The 23,183-nt window shown below is 39.6% G+C and overlaps 1 protein-coding gene across 1 annotated transcript in view; it reads right to left on the reverse strand.

Annotated features, from left to right (window-relative positions):
* The window catches only part of FGF14 (fibroblast growth factor 14), a 618,457-nt gene that overhangs the window by 278,630 nt on the left and 316,644 nt on the right, over window positions 1-23,183 (reverse strand). The gene's annotated exons all lie outside the window — the stretch shown is intronic.

The raw sequence follows: 23,183 nt of genomic DNA on the forward strand, positions 1-23,183 counted from the left end.
TTGGGAGAGTGCAAGCAGGGAAGGGGCAGAGAGGGGGACAGAGAGGCGGACAGAAGATCCAAAGCGAGCTCTGCACTCACAGGCTGACAGCAGTGACCCCAATGTGGGGCTTGAACCCACAAACTGCAAGATCATGCCTGAGCCGAAGTCAGACACTCAGGCAACTGAGCCACCCAGGTACCCTTAACTTATCTTTATCTGATAGTGTGTGTGTCAGTGATCCGTGAACCTATGGTAACATCAGAGTCACCAGGTGGTTTTATGCAGACACAGAGTGTGGGGCCAACCTCCAGAGTTCCTTCCAGATTAGGCAGGGAGCTCTGGGTCAAGTAGGTTCTGTGTGTACAGTAAGTGACAGGTCCCCTCTTCTAGATCCTTCCCCCTCTTCTTCTCACTGCGGGATCCCAAACCATCATGACATTACTATTACTGTCTTATCACTGTGGTCTTAGAAGTTGCTTTAGAAGCTTCTCCTGCAGCTTGGACCTGGTACCCTGTTTGGCTGTATGTGCCTGCAGGGTTTTTTAGCCTAAAGGCAGAAACCATAGAGAATCTGAAGTCACTACGCTTTTCTATGCCTTTCTGTAGATGGAAATGATTAAAGGCAGAGAAAACTTCCTTACAATGTGGCTCAAACTCCCAGAATGTAGCTAGATGTGAAGTAAGTTTCACAGAAGTGACCCATGCAACTCAAAAAATCAAAAAGTGTGTGCACACCAGGACAAACTCAAGCACAGCCAGCATGATTGAGGAGGATCATATTACGGGCAGAGGGACAGAACCAAAAGTAGTTATTTTTCCCCAAAGAACAGGTTTACCAAAACTGTTTGGAGCCTCTGATGAACACTTCCATATAAAGAATTTCTTGTCTCCAAACTGCCCCATCTATAAAGAATTACTTACTCATCCCCAAACTGCCCATCTACACTTGAAGAAACACATCCAATTAGGAATCGTTTCACACACAAAGCCACACGACTGAGGAGGCTGAGCTCAGATTTGGGCTCCTGAGTTCCAGGTACAGTGGAGAAGGGGAGGCCTAACCCAGGACTTAACCGTGCACAAATCCTGCTCACTATAAAGAGTGTATCTCCTCTAATAGCATACTTTTATTTATGCATTACCAATGGTGGGTGTGGACCAGGAGGAGTGACTGGCAACAGATGGGAACCCTCATAAGGGGGTGAAAGACAGAATTCCGTCAACAACGGAAACTCATCTCCTGCCCTTGCCACTGCCAGAACCACAATGGACTGTGACCAGGTAGAAAAGGAAACATAAGGAGATAGAGAACTAGAGCAGTTCCTCATAAGAGGCGATGCCTCACCCTGGTGTTCAGACTTTATAGATATATTTTAATGTTTATTTATTTTTGACAGAGACAGAACAAGCAGGGGAGGGGCAGAGACAGGGAGACAGAATCTGAAGCTGGCTCCAGGCTCTGAGCTGTCAGCCCAGAGCCCTACCTGGGGTTCGAACTCTTGAACTGTGAGATCATGACCTGAGCCGAAGTCTACTGTTTAGCTGCCTGGGCCACCCAGGCGCCCCCAGACTTTAAGTCAAACCTGCCAGAATTTGTATGTCTGCCTCCTAGCTAGTCTTTCAAGGCCCTGTACCTTTCACGGGGGCTTCTAGGAGATCCTTTCTTGTCTTATAAATAGTGCTTCTGCTCAAGAAATGCTACCATAAGCACTGCTGGGTCACAACTGTTGTGTACCCCACATCAGGTGCTGTGCTTCTATTTATGTGGACCACCTGCTTTTGTGCACATAGCGGCAACTGAGACAGGGCCAATTATCTTTACTATTCAACAGGGAAAGGACCCGAGACAGGGTAAAGGACACAGATGGGTCTCTTACATGGTACGGTAGCAAAGCTGGAACTTGAACTCAAGTCCATCTGATTTCAAAGTCCATCCTCTGACCCTCACACTATGATACTTTCACTGTTTTGGGTGCTCTCATTAAGGAAGCAAAGCTTTCTGAGTCACTCTGATTCTTCCTCCAGTTCTCCTGTTTCAAAGAAATGTGCCTTTCCTTTCACAAGGCAGAAAAAAAGACCAAACCCATGGAAGTTTGGGACCAAACCCAGTAGTTTAACCTGGGAAGAGAAGATGCCCATGAGTACCATTTTGGTCTCCTAGGACTGCTGTAAGGAAGTGTCACTGACTGCGTGGCTTAGAACAAACGAAACTTAGCCCATGGTTCTGGCAGTTGGAAGCTTGAAATCAGGGCCTCAGCCAGGCTGGTTCCTCCTAGAGGCTCTGAGGGAAGATCAGCCCCATCCCTCTCTCCTGGCTTCAGGTACTTCCTCAGTGTGTGGAACCTCACTCCAGTCTCTGCCTCTGCCCCCATGGTGTTCTCAGTGTCTGTGTACAATTTCCCCTCTTCTTTTAAGGACACTGGTCATATTGCTTTAGGGCCCACCAGTACAACTTCATCTTAGCCTGACGACATCTGCAAAGACCTGATATCCTAAGGTCACTTTCATAGGCACCAAAGGTTAGGATGTCAACACATCTTTTGAAGGGACAAAATTCAACCCATAACATTTTCTTATTCCCTGGAAAGAGAATGAAGTTCTATTCGGTTTTACTACTTTTGGTGGCTTCACCAGCCACAGAAAAGCATCCTTTGCATAGACTCTAGAATTCTAGACGTCACTCTGCCGTTCAAAGCCTTCATCCGTGATCTTTTCCGTTTCTGGAAAATCTCTTATTCTAGGATTTCCAAAGTCAAACCAAACTACTGCCCTCTCTGAAAATTTCATGTGTGATTTGTTTCCTCAGTCTTGTCAAAATCCTGTGCATGTTTACAGCTCTTTTAAAATTGTGATCTTTTCTTATCCTAAAATTTTCTCTCTTGCCTCTCCACTTCCTGGTGTATTGTTTTCTCTGGGAGGTTGAGCTTTTTCTGTTCTGCCCTACAATTTCTGTGATCAAGTCTTTCTTCCTTATCATCTTATGTTTTTCTTAAACTCATAACAGAGATGAGCATTCACATCTGTCTTTGTATCTTTTACAATTCCTAATGCACAATACCTTTCCCGTAGTGGGTGCTGATTAACTGTTGGACAAGTTGACAGATATACTGTCAAGAATTTCAGAAAATTTTCCATTTCCACAAAGATAGTTGCTATTGAGAGAATAATGAAGAATCTAATGTCACAGTATGGCTTTGAACCCTGACTTTCAAATCCTTAAAATATAGACAACAAAATCTACTCCATACTGAGGTGACAAATATCAAGTGAAATACCAGTAAAATTTCCTCCTAGAATACATTGCACGTGGTAGGTATTGAACAAATATTTGTTAGCTGTCAATGTGTTGGTTCCTGATTCTGTTACAGTTTATTAAAGCCCTGAAAATTCTTTAAAAAAATTTTTAATGTTTATTTATATTTGAGAGAGAGGGAAAGAAACAGAGAATGATGAGTGGGGGAGGGACAGAGAGAGGGAGACACAGAACCCGAAGCAGGCTCCAGGCTCTCAGCTGCCAGCACAGAGCCTGACGCAGGGGTCGAACCCACCAACCGTGAGATCATGACCCGAGCCAAAGTCAGACACCTAACTGACTGAGCCATCCAGGCACCCCAAGCTCTGAAAATTCTTGAGTCTTGACAGAGGCATATCAATGAAAAGGTACAGAATGCATTGTGACTACTTTATCTTCTTTCTAGGCAATCAGGCCAGTTGGACTTAGAAAAAAAAATCATAATTCTTGCCCATTGTTTCTGTAGGATTAAATGACTTTTCATTTTATTATCCCTGATATCCAGATAAAGTCACTTTCATAGGCACCAGAGGTTAGGTTTACTATCTGATTCATTTCATAAAGTCTGTTAGGTGGCGGGCTACCCATTGAGATTTAAGCCAGCCACCACCCTTTATCTCCTATTAGGAGGTAATATAACTTCCCATGCCAGACCAGGTTGCTTGCTGAGGGGAGAGGTAGTGTTTATTTAGCCATACTACTGCACCCAGCAGACACTCAGTAAGTGATGGACGGAACTGAATCTGTGGTTCCTCTCTAGCAGCCCCAGTACCTTGTTTTAAAAAACAAATATTGGGGCACCTGGGTGGCTCGGTCGGTTGAGCGGCCGACTTCGGCTCAGGTCATGATCTCGCGGTCGGTGAGTTCGAGCCCCCGCGTCGGGCTCTGTGCTGACAGCTCGGAGCCTGGAGCCTGCTTCGGATTCTGTGTCTCCCTCTCTCTCTGCCCCTCCCCTGCTCATGCTCTGTCTCTCTCTGTCTCAAAAATAAATAAATGTTTAAAAAAAATTTGGGGCGCCTGGGTGGCTCGGTCTGTTAAGCCTCCGACTTCAACTCAGGTCATGATCTCATGGTTCCTGAATTCGAAAGGAGCATCCGGCTCTGTGCTGACAGCTCAGAGCCTGGAGCCTGCTTCGGATTCTGTGTCCTCCTCTCTCTCTCTCTGCTCCTCCCCTGCTTGCACTCTGTCTCTCTCTCTCAAAAATAAAAATAAAGATTAAAAAAATTTTAATGAAAAACCAAATATTTTATATTGTATCTATTTGCTGACCTGAAGTAAAATTCATAGAACTTTCCCTCACACACAATTTTTCTAATTCAATATAATGCTATAAATAGAATATAAAGGAGCAAGAGAAGGATAATTACTTTAAATGAAGCCAGATGTATCTCAGTATATAAATGATTAAGTATGACTATTCTAGAAGAAATAATAAAGAATCTGATACCTCTTAAACTACACGTTCTGAAGTCACAGAATTGAATTTAGAAACTTGAGGGGGAGGGAGTCACATTGGAGGCCTCAGATCTATGTGGAGAATCCCTGTGATGGTGACAGTCATGAATTCAAGCTGCTACACTTATCTTTAATGAGTGCTGCCATTCATAGTATGATTTTCCAAAATGGTGAACAACTCTTCATAAAGTTCTCAACAAAAAGATAATGATCTTTGGGGTGCCTGGGTGGCTCAGTCAGTTAAGTGTCTGATTCCTGATTTCAGCTCAGGTCATGATCTCAAGGTCATGAAATTGAGCTCCGCATTGGGCTCTGCACTGGGCATGGAGCCTGCTTGGGATTCTCTCTCCCTCCCCCTCTCCCTCTCCCCTGCTTACGATCTCTGCCTTAATAAAATAAAATAAAATAAAATAAAATAAAATAAAATAGGTATGATCTTCTGATGTACATGGCAGGGTGTTCCTGAAAATTTCAGCTACTGTTAAAACCATCAAAAAATTACTTAGTGTTTATAGTTTGTGTAAAAAAAAAAGAGTTAGGCACAGACAACCCGATTTTAAAAATGGGCTAAAGACCTTAACAAATACCTCACCCAAGGAGATGTGTGGATGGCAAATCAGCACATGAAAAGATGCTCTATCTCATATGCCATCAGGGTAATGCCAACTAAAACAACAATAAGATACCACCAACCACCTACTAGAATGACAAAAATCCAGAACACCAACAACACCAAGTGCTGGTGAGGATATGGGGCAACAGCAACCCTCTTTCACTGCAGGTGGAAATGCCAAATAGTACATGCACTTTGGAAGATAGGCAAGTTCTTATAAAACCAAAATCATCTTACCATGATCCAGCAATCTTGTTCCTTGGTATTTACCCAAAGGGGTTAAAAATTTACATGTATACAAAAACCTGCCCAAAGATGTTTATAAAAGCTTTCTTCATAATTGCGAAAACTTGGAAGCAACTAAGATATTCTTTAGTAGGTGAATGGATCAATAACTGTGGTACATCCAGACAATGGAGTATCATTCATCAGTAAAAAGAAACAAGTTATCAAGACATGAAAAGACAGGGAGGAACCCTAACTGCATATCTGGAAAAGGTAAAGCTATAGAGACAGTAGAAAGAGCAGTGGTTTTCAGAGGTGAGGGAGGAGGAAAGGGTGAACAGGATGAGCGCGAAGGGTGTTGAGGGCAGTGAAGCTACTCTGTATGAGACCACAATGGTGAATACATTTGTTTAAATTCATAGAATGTACAACACCAAGAGTGAACCCCAATTTAAACTATGGGCTTTGAAGGTTATGACATGTCAATGGAGGTTCATACATTGTGACAAATATACTACTTTGGTGGCGATGCTCATAGTGGTGGAGGCTAGCCATGCATGGGGACAGGGGATATTTGGGAAATCTCTGGACCTCCCTCTTATTTTTCCTGTGAACCTAAAACTGCTCTAAAAAAGCAGAGTATAGGGGCACCTGGGTGGCTCAGTTGGTTGAGCGTCCGACTTCAGCTCAGGTCACGATCTCACAGTTCGTGAGTTTGAGCCCCGCGTCGGGCTCTGTGCTGACAGCTTGGAGCCTGGAGCCTGGAGCCTGCTTCAGATTCTGTGTCTCCCTCTCTCTGCTCCTTCCCCGCTCATGTTCTCTATTTGTCTCTCAAAAATGAATAAACATTTAAAAAAATGTAAAAAAAAATAAAAAAACAGAGTATATTTTTAAAAAGAGTTGGGTTTATTACTATTAACAAGTGTTTTCCCCCATTTGAAGTACAATAGGAAACTTGACAGTCAGAATATGCAGAGCAATTAATTCTTCAGTGTGTAGGATTGTCTTCCACTTTAAAGACAGTTTGGTAGGGAAGCTCTTAACATTGTCAGAGTCCTTCTCATGCTTCCTCTCAAGTGTCCAGCCCTCCCCTGGGACAGTAGTGCCCCCATAGAGAATCACTGGCCAAGTTCCTTCTGACACTTGCTCTCTGCATGATTTCCCAACCTTTCATCCCTATCCAAGTGCAAATGACTTATTTCCTTCCCATTTCTTCCAAAGTCCTATTACTTGAGGATACATATCCTAACACCCTCACAGGCCAACCAAAGCTCAACAAGGAAACTTATCTTGATATCCAACACAAGAAAATTTATGACCAAAAATTGGACATACTTAAGAAGAGAAAACTTCTCTTCTTGAGTCATTTCCTTTTGCATAAAATAATTTTCCAAACCACAGAATCAATTTTCACATATGAGAGCTGGCTCACACACTATCTAGCACATGGTAGGACCCATATGTAAAATAAAGGATGACAGTGAGTTTGTTCACATTTGCATGACAGCTGTTTTATGGTATGCAAATAAAAATATGATATCAGTAAGACAGGTGCATCCATGTGTGATGCAAAACTACTAAATGTGTGGTAATTAATCTCACTACCAATGAATTAGTGCAATGTACTATTTTTCTCTTACTCATTATTCACTGTGGTCTATCTAGCTCAATGAATTGAGAACATCAAAATTATTGTTTGTGACCTTGTCTATTCTCACCCCTTGGTATTCACTCCAAGAGACATAGTAAAAACACTCCATCCACTGGAATAAATTCCAATAGGACAAAGGTTTTGGTCATTTCATTATGTTCCAGAATCTAGAAGGAATCTGACATATGATATATGCTCAAAAAATTGTTTTGGATGAATGATGAATGAAGAAGTGGATATTGTGACTAGCATGTGTGAGGTACTGCAATAAAGAAAAAGTACAAAAACACAACAAAAAGTCTCTGCCCTCATGGAACCACCTGTCACCTGGGGAGATAGATGCTAATACTAGTGATGTATATGCTGATATGTATTGTGTATATTGCTAGGATAATATCAAGAACAGAGAACTGATACTTCCTATGGGTCAAGAGACAACTAACAAAAATGTATTTATACTAAAGCAGGCTATCTTATGCTCAGCGTGATTCATATTTGGGGCTGGATAATCTTTGTTGCAGGAGGCTATTTTGTGGACTAAAGAATGTTTTGTGTCATCTCTTGCCTCTACCCAGCAGACGCCAGTAGTGGGTCCCCCAAAATATCCGGAAACCAGAGAAGAAACACTGCTTTAAAGAGTATGAGTTTACCTCACAGAGAAAAGGAAGAGGAGAAAAATCATGAGCTTCTGGATGACAAGGCCTGCACTGTATGTATCTTTGCCTTCTACCAAATAGCTTTGGGTTGATAATAAAAAGAAATAATAAATGCCTTGTACTTATATTGCTTTTATAGTATGTGGAGTCCATTCATGTACATGTGATTCTTACAAACAACCTGGTAAGAAAACAGGGTGGATCTTTCTTTCTTTATAAAATGAAAACACAGTCCAGATAAGTCAAATGAGGCACCCAAGGTCAATCTTAGATTTTAGTGGTCTTTGTCCTTTTCAAAATTTTCCTTCAATATTTATTGCATTTTGAGCCACACTGACCACTCAGATTACTTATTCTTCCAGGCTGTGTCTGTCTGCGTTAAATCACAATTGTTTAATAACTTCAACCAATAGACTGCTTCTATCCCACATGTTGACTCTATGCCAGACACTTTGCTACATGCTGCAGCTAAAACTCTGAGCACTAGGTTCCTGTTAGAATGGCAAATCTTTGATGTTGTGTTGAAAATGGGAGCATTTTCCCCACAAGGACACAGCACAGGGAATATAGTCAATGTTATCATAGTATTGTTGCAAGGTAGCAGACCATAGCTACACTTGTGGTGAAGCACGGCATCTACACACAGACTTATGGAATCACTATATTGTATGCCTGAAACTACCGTAACATTGTTATGTCAACTATGCTTTAAAAAATTGTGACCCAAAAGAGGAAGGTCTTACAACTCTAAAATCAGGTTTGGAGGAGAAATAAAAAAGAGAAGAAATGTAGTCTGGCACATGAAAACTGAGCTACTTCTAAATCTGGCCAGAGAGTGCAAAGCAGGATAGAAACAAGTACCTGACCAAGAATGACCCATGTAAGAGATGGGGGGCTTGATGAGGGACCCAGAAACCTGGCTTTTCCTCCAGCTGCTTCACTGTCTAAGTTGTTGATCTTAAGCAAGTCATTTGTCCTTTTCAGGTGTCATTCTAGATTATCTAGACCCTTACCTCTCAGGCAGTTTAACTGACATGGGATTGTCATTTCAGTGCAATTTCCACATGCTACCTGGCTGCTGGGCTGTTGTCACTGCTGCTGCATTGTCCTTGTCCAGTGACGCAACTGGAAGGAACTCCAAGCTCACAGTTTCAAGTTCTGTTTAGCTTTGACTCGGGGATGTTAGAAATGGGTTGCACAGAAATGACACTGTAATGTGAAAGCCGACATTCAACACAGAGTGGCTCCAGCCAGCTGTGCTAATTGATCTTGAAACCTATTTGCACACACTACACCTCCAGAACAATTGTGCTTCCCTGACTGAGTCTCACCTGGGGTCAAGATCAGGATGGCCAACTGATATCCTTGTGACTCTACAGGGAGTATTTTCTAATTGGATTCTCCACTTACACAGCCACTCTCCTCTTCCTGGAAGGCTCTGCCTTAATTGCCAATTATCCAAGAGAAGATTTCCTTCTTTTTGCTGCCTCCCCATCCCAACTGCAAAAAGAGATTGAAACTCTGAAAGCTGCTTTTATTAATTACATGAATGTTCTATTTTGGGGAAGAAGGAAATATGTAAATAAACTAATATGTCCATAAAAACATACTCTATGTATTTATTGCAGAATGGAAATTATTTTTTAGATCATTGATCCTGTTGAAAATGGATAAAACAAAGACACCTCTTCCCCCCCCCCCCCCCAAAAAAAAGGCATATGCATCACTATGTGTTACTTCTAGGTGATATAGCTATACTCTGAAACTTTGATTTAATCCAGTTTTGAAAGTGCTGCCTTGGCTATTGTAAAGAATGCTGCCAAGATATGGGAGCAATTCAAGTGTCCATGGATAGATAAATGGGATATAAAGTATGTGTATATATATATATATATATATATATATATATATATATATATATACACACACACACCATATATACTATTTCATTATATATACTATATACATACATTGTAATATATGTAAATGTCACATTGTATATCCTATATATATATACTATGTGGACACATAGCCATGAAAAATTATTAGATCTTGCCATTTATGACAACATGGATGGACCACTTGAGGGTATTATGGTAAGTGAAATAAGTGAGACAGAGAAAGAGAAATACCATATGATTATACAGTTTTTTGGAACCTAAAAAATAAAGCAAATGGACAAACAAAATAGAAACTGACTCCTAGGTAAAGGAAACAAACTGTTGGTTACCAGAGTGGGAGGGATTGGGAGGGGGGCAGGCAAAATATTTGATGGGTATTAGGAAGTAAACATTGCCAGTTATGAAATAAATAAATAAATCATGGAGATGTAATGTATAGCATGGGGAATATAGCCAATAACATTGTAATAACCTTGTATGGTGATGGTAACAGGACTTACCATGGGGATCATTTTATAGGGTATAAAAATATCAAATCAGTATGATGTACACCTGAAACTAATAGGATATTGTATGTCAATTATACTTCAATATAAGTAAATAAATAGAAACAAAAGGAGAAGTGCTGTCTTGAAGTGACTACAATGTTCATTATTTCTAAACTCACACTCCCTCAAAGCTGTTTCACTGTTGCACAAGTCACCTCAGACTACTCTCCACTGTTCAGGAGCAGAGAAATACATTGTTAGTCCTCTACAACTCTCCCACATCAAATCGCAAACACACTATCTGACCAGATACATGCAGATCACTTTTAGTTTAATGAAAATATGGATAAAATGTGTCAAGCAAAACGTTCCAGATTTATTGGAGACACACTACTGATGCACTCTGACTCCCCACAGTGGCCTGCAAATCGGGATATTTTCTTATCATCATGCTTCACAAGAACAGAATAGCAATGGTGACGAAAACATGTGGCGGTGCCTCACTGACATTCCACATCCGTGTCAGTGAAGAAGCTGTCTTCAGAGTCTGAGGTTATCAATGGCTTTTGCTCATCTGATCATTGTTCTGTTCCATTGGAGTAGTTGAAATGTCCTCTGGGGGCGGGGGGTTGTGGTGGTGAAGCTCCAAGAACTGTCTCAGATGCTTCAAAGCACCCAGGTGAGGACATAGGTAGACTAAGAACATCACAACATCAGCTAAATATGCATCCTTCAGGAATGATTTACAGGGAAATTCCTGTGCAGATAAAGGAAAGCTGTAACCCAGACCAGAATACATGTCAATACACACAGAAGTTTTAATCTCGCAGAACTCCTGTAACAGGAATGTTTGATCTCTTCCACAAACATCAAGTTTTTAGAACTTCACAGTGATGAAAATATGCAAAGTGGCACAAGGCTGAGATAGGAGGACTCCATTAAGATAAAAAGAGACCTTTAGCATAACTCATTTTCCTGATTATTATGCAGCACTGTAAGTATCTATCATGTTACCCATCACGCAAATTTCTTAACAAGTTGGAAAATAATAGAAAGGAGCATGCAGGTGCAGGATAATGGGGCTTAGCACACAATACTGTATATTGTTCATAGGGAACTCCTAAAAGGAAGAACCACACATTTCATGTATCTGATTAGCAAGCACACTGATCCCTGATATAATTCGAAAAAGTGCAATGTGTATGTACATCTTTTTCCCCTTGAATCTGGTTGTATGTTTTAAATTGGACAAATAAATCGCATGATTCAAGTATCTTAATGCAGTCTGAAAAATCTTGCTCCTTGAACTCTAGATAACCTCACTGGTAGCCACATGGAGGCTACTGGAGCATGAAGACAGTCATTCAGGCAGAGGGGTCCAGAGTCTGACAATCACGTGGAATAAGTGTAAAAAGAGCTGAACACCATGGTTCCTCGCCAATGTGTCCTCACAAGAGTGATCGCTTAATAATCACTAAGTAATTACTGTCTTCTCCCTTCCCACTGAGGGACTCTGTTGATATGTCTACATCACCTCTGTAACCTCCACTCAACCTACAAGAATGAAAAAGGTGCCTTCTACCCTTGCACCGATCAAGACACCCTGATTGCCCAGCCATCCACCCCCTGACCCCTTTTTCCAAAGCCTGTCTGTGGTCTCTAGCTGATTGCTAGAATGATATTCAGAATAAAATTATCATAAAAAAGATACATCCATATAATATAATTACAAACACAAATGGATTGTGTTTAGCTGTACCCACAAACAAACTTTATTAATGTTAAAATTTGTCCACAATGACTAGGAAAAGTTAATGCATATATCCAGGAAATATATTTGAGTTTCATTAATACAAAGAACACCAATATAACAGCTCTCACAGTTATTAGTATTTTATAGGAAAATGAATTAAATATGAAGAACTACAAGGGTAGTAGTATGATAATACAGCAGATATGAAAAGTAAGCATAGATGCTCAGGCCTAAATTTAGGGACTTAGTCATCAAGCTTTATTTGACAGTTTAACTCATTGTTGTGTCCAACTACCATTTCACTCAAATGACACAGTGAACAAATTGTGAGTACTCTCTTTGATAACCAAAAAGAGTTGCAAAGCACAAGATAGCGTTGTTAGATTGAAAGACTTAATTTATTTTCTACCATCAGAAAGCAAGAAATAAAAAAAATAAACATAAATGCACGGATTTGCTTGAATGGAAGCATGATTTTCACATTGATAAATTAGTTCAGAATAAATGTTGCTATCCCACTAATTCAGTTCTCTCCATGACCACCACTGCCTGCCATATTTAATTTGGAAAAAAAAAATCAAATGGGCCACCAAACCGTCTTATCAGATGGATCTTTTTGGGTAGGTATCAGGTTAGTGTTACATTTTAGCATTAAACTATTAAGAGTATGTTACTTTATAGCATCCAAAGAACCAAACCCATGCAACTGTAGAGATGAATTAAAGAACTATATTCAGAATGCAAAATTTGCATATCAAAATAGATAAATATTACATATATTATTCTTTTGTTTGTAGTCTCCATAAGAAGTTAATGCTAAGACATTTAAAGGAGAAATTTAAAAGTGAAATGCATCCGGATATCACGAAAGACCATCCAAAGGCTATTTTTGTTTTTATTAAACAAAATTAGCCAGTTCACGCCCCTCCATTCCTCTCTCTCTCTCTCTCTCTCTCTGACACACACACACACACACACACACACACACACACACACACACACATATCTTGGCAGTTTTTAACTTGTGGTTTATTTTAGGGATATTTTAGGTGACAGTGCAAGCCTGAAAGCTTTTCATTGTAATCATTTCTTCTCTTGAGAGATTTGTCAAGATACCCACTTTTTATCACTGCCTTCTTGAGGGCAAGAAGAATAAGGATTGGAATGTTTTAAACATCTGCATCTTTACAAGTATTTTTTTGTTAACATTATAAAGAAAGATAAACCCATTATCTTTATGCCTTCTATTTAGAAGTGAAAAAGTATTTTCATAAGAAAAGAGAATGGGGGCACCTGCGTGGCTCAGTTGGTTGAGCATCTGACTTCAACTCAGGTCGTGGTCTCATGGTTCGTGGCTTTGAGCCCCGTGTGGGGCTCTGTGGGGACAGCTCAGAACCTGGAGCCTGATTCCGATTCTATGTCTCCCTCTCTCCCTGCCCCTCCCCTGCTCACACTCTGTCTTTCTCTCCCAAGAATAAATAAACATTTAAAAAATTAAGAAAAAAAGAAAAGAGAATGGATGTCTGTAGTTTGTATGGTGACATTCCTTTGAGATGAGATTTTCTTAAGGCTGGTTTATTATTTTGTCAGTTAAAAGAAGTGGTAACTGATATAAAGTTTTTCTTTTTTTAAATTTTATCTATCTATCTATCTATCTATCTATCTATCTATCTATCTAAATTCAAGTCAGTTAACATACTGTGGAGTATTGGTTCCAGGAGTAGAGCCTAGTGCTTCATCACTTACACACAACACCCAGTGCTCCTCCCAATAAGTGCACACCCCACACCCACCTCCCCTCCAGCAGCCCTCAGTTTATTCTCTGTATTTAAGAATCTCTTATGGTTTGCCTCCCTCTCTGTTTTTATTCTATTTTTTTCCTTCCCTTCCCCTGTGTTCATCTGTTTTGTTTCTTAAATTCCACATTTTGACTGATGAATGAATAAAAAAAGATGGCGATCAACAAAAAGGAAATCTTGCCATTTGCAACAACATGGATGGAACTAGACTATCGGAGGCTAAGCAAAATAAGTCAGTGAGAGAAAGGCAAATATCATATGATTGCATTCCTATGTGGAATTTAAGAAATAGTTTTTCTTCTTTAAGTGTTTTTTAAATGTTTATTTGTTTATTTTGAGAGAGACAGAGAGAGAGTGAGTGGGGAAGGGGCAGAGAGAGGGAGAGAGAGAATCCCAAGCAGGCTTCGTGCTGTCTACACAGAGCCAGATCTGGGGCAAGAGCTCATGAACTATGAGATCATGACCTGGGCCAAAACTTCGAGTTGGACACTTAACCAACTAAGCCACCCAGACTCCCCTAAAGTTTTTCTTTTTAACCAAAGTTTACCTTAAAGAGATTAGGAAAGCTTCTAGTCTATGAAATGACTTACTCTAGGCTCATATAAACAGATTTTTTTTTTCCCAGAATGGCCTAGAACACGCTGTTTAATGATATGTAATAGTGGGAAAAAACAAGGCTTTAATGACAAACTCTGGGCATGCCACTTATAAGCTGTTGTGACCTTAGGAAACTATTCAGTCTTATTTTTCTCTTCTGAAAAATGGGGTAATAATAAATATCTACACTGCATGGTCACTGTGAAATCTTATGGGATAATGAGTATGTGTAAAATAAGTATCAGAATGCCTGATATATTGTAGATTACTATATGGTAACTGTTAGGACGTCCTTGGAACCACAGTAGAGGGGACGGCCACCTTGCCAGCGCAACCCAATGAAAAGCCCCTAGTAGGGTGCCAGACGAATTGAAGGTCAACCAATCACCGAGCGACAGCACGACCTGATGCAAAAAAGGCCCACCCGGACCTAAACCCGGAACAGCTGCAGCTTAAAAACCCCACCCCACCACACCTGGGGGACTTCCCTGACTCCTCTCTCTCTCTCCCTGAGTCACAAACCTCGCCGGAGACCTTAGTTCCCAAATACAGCCTTTGACTGCTAAAATTTGTTAGCCTCTGACTCCTATCTTTACCCTGCCTTACGCCTGACCCTAACAGTAACTACCACTGTTTTATTCCCAGTATGGTTTCCCATGTTTTATGCTCACAGCATCACTAGGAGATTGATTATAATCTCCATTTTAAAACTCAGAGCTTAGAGGTTCAGTGACTTTCCTATTGTCTCATAAAATTCCTCTGCAAGTCTTTGGATTCTAAATCCAGATTCTATTTTCCCTGACTCATCCTGCATGGACTATGCCTTATACCAGGTATGTGTTAGCCAGGGACAATGATGTGCCTCTGTGTGACAAAGAAGCTGGCCCATGTTATTTGGCAACTAATTTCATGGAAAGACACCAATGAGGCATTGGCCATTGGGAACCCACAGTAGCCAGAGCTGAAGTCCAACTACAGACCTAGGTTGTCCTTGCTAGGCACATTTATAATATTAAGTGGTCTTTGCTTTACTAGCTATGGAGGAAAAGCAGGTTCATTACTCTGGATTCCAACTTTTATTCTTCAGATGCTGTCACACTAATCATTTAAATCTGAATAACTTGCTGCCCTAAAACAGCAGTGTTTGGCATTTTTGTCTCTCTGCTGATAATGAGAGAAAAAACTTGGATTTGAAGGAAAGGCAAAAAAAAAAAAATTATGATACAAAATTAAAAAAATAAACCTGTGTCTCCTGAGAAAACAACATGAAGAGCAACTCCAGTCAATCACACAAGAATATTTTAGGAGACAAACGCAATCCATACAAATCTGAGAAAATATTAATCTTGAAATTGCCAGAAAATCGTTATAGGCCATAAATAATTTATAACAAAAGGCACAAACATTGACTTGCACAATCCAATGCTCTTTCCTTTACCTCCACATTCTTGAGTTTAATGAATCAATAAATGTGTTCTTTCTCCATCTAAACAAATCACAAAATCCAATTCCTTTTTACTCTAAAATCACTGTTCCAGGACAGAGCACCCAGACTAGACACATTGTCATGGAACTTTGCTGTCACTGTGAGCCCTTCTTATTTCTTTGGATGGGCTTCATAATTTTGAGTCTTGTAACAATTTGTTCAGTTCCAAACAAAAGGCTATTTAGAGACATAAATCAGTTTTTAAATAGTCCAATCCTCATAAACAACTGTTGTTTGCCTGCCTGCATGTTGGGGTTGGAATTGTGTCCCCACCAAGATTCATGCATGTATGGAAGTCCTTATCTGCAACTCCAGAATGTGACCTTAATTGGAAACTGGAGTGCTGCACATGGATATTGGAGGCTGGTAGACCCCTCATCCAGTATGACTGGTGTCCTTGTAGAAGGGAGAAATTTGGATGCACATACACAGGTAGAAGGAATACCATGTGAACATGCATTCAGAGATCTTGGAGAGGCATCTGTAAGTCAAAGGACATGGAAAATTGACAGAAATCCACCAGAAGCTTGGGGAAAAGCATAAAACATATTCTCCTTCACAGACTCAGACAGAAACAACCCCTCTGACGCATTGGTCTTGGACTTCCAGCCTCCAGCACTATGAGACAACAGGTTTCTGTTGTTTAAAACCCCAATCTATAGTACTTTGTATATGACAGCCCTCCTTGTAAACTAATACATGAAAAGTTGTCTTGGTCACAGGCTGCTGGGACTTGGTGTTCTGTTTTCCAGTTTAAAAAACTTAGGATATACATGGAAAACCAAGACAAAGTCCAATGTAGTTTATTTCCTTTCAGGTCTACGTAGATGATACAAACGTGTTAAGAGGAAAATCAATGGGAAATTCCTGGCATGTATTTATTCTTCCTCTGTATCAGGAGCCAGTATAAGTCAATAGATTAATAAACTCATATACTAAACACTTTCTGGATCATATGCATCAAACCATCTTGCAAGTTGAGGGAAGCTCTCACAGCAAAGAAACAAAACAATGTAATTTGAGAACCATACTTCACTTGATTATACTGCAATCATATAACCACTGACTTTTACAGATCACTGTAAACCTTGTAAAAATGCACCCACACCTAGCACACTATAGACATTCAACAAACTGATATCCATTAGTGTACCTATATCTATTTTAGAAATAGATTGATATTTTTACTGATAATGGGGATTGGAAAATAAAACTGGTTGATAAATCCACTTAGTCTGTATCTTAAGAGGCAATATATTACACAGATCATGAAATTTAATGAAAATGAATTAATCTGTAAGCAACATATTTTTTCAAAAAGGTATCATATGAAATGCTTCTTTTAAAGGTTAATTATAGAGTATTTTGAAAATTTTCTAGTCAAAATTGGTTTTGACTTGGTTCAAATATTTTTGGTTCAAATATTTTATCAATAGGTACCTGGTTCTCTTAAAAGTGAATAATTATTTAAAAATGAAATTTAGTGAATGATTATTTAAAAATCAAGTATACTCAAAGATGAAGCCATATGTTGTGATAGTTTAGATGACAGATCATCCCACAACCTGTGCCATTAACTATTTTCCAATCAACCCTTATTTTTTTTTTAAGTTTATTTGGAGAGAGAGAGAGAGAGAGAGCACATGAGCAGGTGAGGGACAGAGAGAGGGAGAGAGAGACTCCCAAGCAGGTTCAGTGCTGTCAGCACAGAGCCCGATGCAGGGCTCGATCCTACCAACTGTAAGATCAGAACCTGAGCCAAAATCAAGAGTCAGAAGCTTGATCGACTGAGCTACCCAGGCGCCCTGCAGCCCTTACTTTGATTGACAATGCTTTCAAGGAAACTTAGCACCTTGATGCTTCCTTTTTTACTTTCTATTAAACTATGGATGGTAGGACTCCAGTCTCATATTAGAAATTTTAACCTCCATTTGCTTTTGTACAACATAAGACTAAACAAACAAAAAACAGCTTTCAAAATTCATTTGTTTGGAAGGGTTATTTGTGGTACATAAATATGTAACTGCCAGAATAGTACTTGTCAGGATCACCCTACATCTTTCTAAAAGTTTCACAATCCTATATCTACAATCAAAATCCTAAAATATCTGAAAACCAAAAGTTTTTTATTTTTTTAAACTTATATTCCAGTCAGTTAACATACAGTGTAGTCTTGGCCTCAGGAATAGAACTCAGTGATTCATCTCTTACATATGACATCCAGTGCTCATCCAGAAAAGTGCCCTCCTTAATGCCCATCACCCATTTTGCCCATTCCCCACACACCCCCACCTCCAATAACCCTCAGTTTGTTCTCTGCATTTAAGATCCTCTTCTGGTTTGCCTCCCTCTCTGTCTGGTGGCAAAATCTGACCTGAACAGATGTGTTGCTCTTTACAGATCTTACTTATTCCACTTAGCACGAGCAATTATAGTTTTCCTGTGCATATATTAAAGTGTTGGGTTTGGGGGCGCTGACCAGATCCCACTAGTTATATTTGGTCTATGGTACACTATCCGTAGTATATGGCAATATTTAGATACGATATGACAGGTACATATTTTTTTAATCTTAATTAAAAAAAAATTTTTTTTCAACTTTTATTTATTTTTGGGACAGAGAGAGACAGAGCATGAACGGGGGAGGGGCAGAGAGAGAGGGAGACACAGAATCGGAAGCAGGCTCCAGGCTCTGAGCCATCAGCCCAGAGCCCGACGCGGGGCTCGAACTCACAGACCGCGAGATCGTGACCTGGCTGAAGTCGGACGCTTAACCAACTGCGCCACCCAGGCTCCCCTAATCTTAATTTTAAAACATACCTTCCTGCCCCATGGTTTTTGGATAAGAGGCTGAATTTCATATTCTTTTAACACTGTCCTCCTCCCCCCAATAAAATAATCAAATTCTTATTGGGTATCTATTTTGTACTAGATTCTTCAAATAAGACAGTCTTAATTTATTAACAGTTTACAATGTAATTGAGGTAATAAGACATAAAACCACTAAAAGAAAAGCTATGCTATAACAAATGTCATAGATTTACTACCAAACCAGAGATGTAAAATCTGTTTTTCTGTTCCTCGTCCCTGGCAGCCATCATTCTTCCCTCTGAGAGAGAATTGCTAGAAAATACTCCTAAACTAGGCAATCTCACTTTGCACATAAGAAGAACCTGTCACCCTTAGACAAGTAAATGTAGAAAATAAGTTTATCAATTCAAAAACACAATAAATGTATTAGGCTGACTAAGTTTAACCAAGACCCATAAAGGTCCTATAGAGCTCAGCACAAGCTTCCCCCACTCTGCTTCTCTCCCCGTGAAGCAATATTTATTCTAACATTTTCTAAGTGCCAGATACTTGCTCAGTGCTTTATAAATGTTATATCATTTTAATCATAGATATAATTATATTCATTTCCCAGAGGATAATTTCAGAGAAAGTAACGTCGCATGCAAATGGCCTACAACTTGTTATCTGTAGAGTTGGGATTTGGAAATGGATTGATACATCTGGCTGAGAAGTTTATTACTCTCTCTGCCAATTTCCTCCATAGATGACAGTCAAAGTGTATTACAGGGAAAAAGATGGAAAAGGTCCACCTTACATAAATTATACTTTGAAACTCAGATCTTAAATTTACCCCACTTTACAACATCTCCCCTACTGTGACCTTTACTCAATAATTGTATCTTTACCTACATAAGTAAATAGATTTCAGTTCTGTTTTTTGGTGCGTTCCATTCCTTTGTTTTTACTAGATTGCAAATCACATGAGAACAGAGGCTCCCCAACACTGAACACAGTGCCTGGCACACAGTACTCATTCAGCAAGTTTTAAATGAATGAATGAAGGAGTTTTCAGAGCCTCAGGACCACAGACATGTGGACAACTGAACTTAGTGGCTGATGCCTAATGTATCCACAGCTATGGACATTTACTCATGCTTTTGGCAGCATCCTTGGGAACAAGGCAAGACAAAATGAAACTAATTTAAAGCAGAAAAAGCCAATCTGTTGTCACTTATGCAAGAGAATTACTGAGTTACTTTTTTAAAATGTTAACTTGAAGTGTAAGATTTTGAGAAATAACAGTTAACTGTATTAGAGGTCTGCCAACCTTGACCACACGTTCATGGTATGAGCCATCATACTAGTAAGAATAATGCTTATTCTTACAAAAATAAAGTTTTAAAGATCGGTATACTTAGAGATTTTCCCCTCCTGGGATTTTAGCATCCCGTTTATAATGGGCACGTTTGTAGACTATACATTTAAACTACACTTAACTAAACACCAGCCATTTTGTAATGTGCGGAGAGAGGCTGATGTATCTGTGCTTGACCGACTCCCCTGTCACATAAAGGATGAGACAAAGTGAGCTGCAAAATTACTCCCAGATTAGAAAGTGTTCAGTTGCTTAATCTCCTCCCCTCAGATCATCCCTCATTGGTTAGTTTTAACCAGACATCTGTTCTTTGTCCTCTTCTTCGTCTTCTATCTTTGCCTGGATTTTCTCAGCCTCTTTGACGACATTAGCTGCTATCACTTCTGATGATTCCCCCAAATTTCTACATCCTTATCTTCAGTATCCTTCAGGACACTGAACCTGCAAGACAGCCACCACTATCACCAGATGCCACGTCCGGTATCCAAACCATTAGCTGCCATATTTCTCTCCACTTCCCACTCCATTTCGCTCCTTCTACATTCCCTACCTAGTTATCGGAGCCATGCCTCCTTTTAACACATGCCCAGCATGAAACCAGCCAAATAATAAACCGAAAAATGAGACCTGGCCTTAACCACTGAAAGGCACTGCCAATCCTGATTTGCTTCTCACAGTCCAGTGCCCCAGATGTAGCATAGACCAGAGGGTTTTCTCATCTGATCTCCTCCCTTGCACACATGGAAGGTTTTTCTAGCCATTTGAATTTTTTTTAATCATCTCTAATATTTGCTAGGCCTTTGCACATACTTTTCCCTGTGCCTGCACACCTCTCCCTGCGTCAATGTCTGGCAAAATCCAACATATCCTTTGTGACCCAGATCACGTGTCATCTACTCTGAAAAGCTTATTGATTTCCCCTGGAAGAGCTAATCTCTATTCTTTTTTTTTTTCGTTCTGTGCTTTCACAGGACTTCATTTATTCCCTGAACAGCAGTCAGTGGATCACTCTGAAACATAACTAAGATTATAACACATTCCTGTTGACACTCTGCAATGGCTCTTCAGCCTACCTAGAATCAAATCGAAAACTCCTTTCCTTGCCCTACTGGAGAGCCTCCCTTAGAACTAGGCAGTGGGGCCTCTGCCCTGGCTCCACCATTCAGCACATCAAAAAACATGCTCGTGGTTCATTTATCAAGGGACACATGGGTGCCTCTGTCACTTGGATCTGGAGTCAGTGATGCATAGCAGCCAATCCATTCATTTACATATTGTCAAAGCTGCTTTTGTACTTACAACCACAGCAGTAACTAACTGGTACAAATTGTATGGCTCAAAAAGCCAAAATATTTGGCACTTTACAGAAAATTTGTCACCACCTGGTGCGGTCTGTAACCCTGTGACTACTGACCTGCAGGCCCAACAGAAACCACTTCTCAGATTCTGTTTACCTTTGCCCTCAAACGAAGGCTACTTTTTGTCCAAGTGGTGCAATGAGCTGTAGGCTATGCGGCCACCATCATCAGCGATGAGCACTTCTTTGGGGACCAGAGAGGATTTGAGTGCTTTGGAGAGAAGCCTCATTCATTATCCTATCAGATCCTTCCTCTAAGAGAATACAGATACAATAGATACTATTATATTATTTCCCAGAGTGCTAAGTGTCCATTTACTTAACTTCTCTTCATGTTCTCATTTGTGATTCCAGAGGCACTCACGATTTGGCACATCATATGCAGCAGTCATACATGGCAGCCAAGAAACATTTTGTAATATTGAAGCATTCATTTTTGTCTTAAATTTATATATAAGTTGGCTCAGATGTAACATGCATGAAACATGATCCTGATTCTTACTCTCACAGCCTTTCAACAGTGCATACCAGCATTGTATTATAATTATAAAAAATTATAAACATATTATAAAACTAAAATGAACATAATTTATATTTGTATAAATATAATTACATTTTAAATAAATAATTTTGCTACACATGTATCATTATAATTAGTATTTTCCCTTTTCTTATAATAGGTAATTCTGAATATTTTAGAAAAACATTTTTGAAAATGTATATAAACATTCTCAACTTTTTAAATTTGCCTCGACTTGTATTTTGGTGACATATTTAAATTTTGTACAGTTTGAATACAATTATATTTTATTTTTTAATTCTTCAGATGATTGCTGCCAATAAAATATGTTATGTGACTGTTTTTTGTCTAAGCTTGCTTAATTAGTGATTCTGCTAAAATGAAAGCAAGAAAGATAAAATCTAAGGAACAACAATATAATTGGTTAGAAATTAGGAATGTTTTTATTATCTTATGAAAACAAGATCACTGACTCATTTACAGAACATCCAAAAATAATTAATAGTAATGAAATTTCATCATCTTGAATCTTTTGCTAATACTTAGTCTTATGAATCTTATAGTTTTAGGAATATTTTAAAATTTGTCTTTGTGAAGGCATATATGCCAAGGTAGAAGAGGAGAACAGTTCAGTCAACAGTTTGTGAGTCTGACCTGTAACATTGGCTCTTCAGACCTACAGCATGTGGGTCTCCATTTATGCTCCTGTCCTGAACCCCATAGATAGATGGGACTGGCCTGCCTCTGGGGCTCAGTGTGGCCCCTGATCACCTTTCACCCTTCTTCCTAGGTTCCTGTCACACTCCTAGCAGTTTCCACCTTGGAGCATTTGCACCACTGTCCCCTCTACTGGAGGGGTAGATATTCAGGAGGCTGGCCTTGTTTGATATTCAGACTCCAGGTTAAGAGTCAGCCTCAGTTTTCTGGAACAAAGGGAGTTCCCTAGACTCCATATCATATGTCTGTCTTATTTTCCTCACAGCACCATGGCAATCTGGTATTTCCTTATTAATTTGTTAACTTAAAGTCTGCCTCCTCCAGATAGAACACAACAGGTATGAGAACAGGGATCTTATCTGTCTTGCCAAACTGTATTCACAGTAACCAATGCAGTATTTGAAATATACAAAGCATGTAATAAATATTTGTTGAGTAAATACCTATTTATAGCATGAAAACATAATTATCTGCGTCCATGAATTTCTCTTGATCGACACCAACTTCTGTCACTGACAACAAC

Source organism: Lynx canadensis, chromosome A1 (assembly GCF_007474595.2).
Source record: "Lynx canadensis isolate LIC74 chromosome A1, mLynCan4.pri.v2, whole genome shotgun sequence".
In the NCBI taxonomy this organism is placed as follows: domain Eukaryota; kingdom Metazoa; phylum Chordata; class Mammalia; order Carnivora; family Felidae; genus Lynx; species Lynx canadensis.